The sequence below is a fragment of the Penaeus monodon genome, chromosome 21, assembly GCF_015228065.2.
Source record: "Penaeus monodon isolate SGIC_2016 chromosome 21, NSTDA_Pmon_1, whole genome shotgun sequence".
NCBI classification, from domain to species: domain Eukaryota; kingdom Metazoa; phylum Arthropoda; class Malacostraca; order Decapoda; family Penaeidae; genus Penaeus; species Penaeus monodon.
The window spans coordinates 38,670,726-38,670,951 of NC_051406.1; positions in this window are offsets into that span (position 1 = coordinate 38,670,726).

Sequence of the window (226 nt, forward strand, 5' to 3'; positions counted from 1 at the left end):
GCCTGACGTATACTACGCACTTTTATGGCATCTTATAACTAATTAACCTTAAATATATGAAATATAAATTTCACATTGACATATGCCATGAGTCAGTCTTTTATTTAATTTTATTTTGTAAAATGTAAAATGTTCGAGAAAAAGTTTCCGATAATCATGCACAGTTACCGCACGTCATGACAAGCAGGCAAAAGATCTTTTGAAGAAACCGAAGCCGATGTTAAGA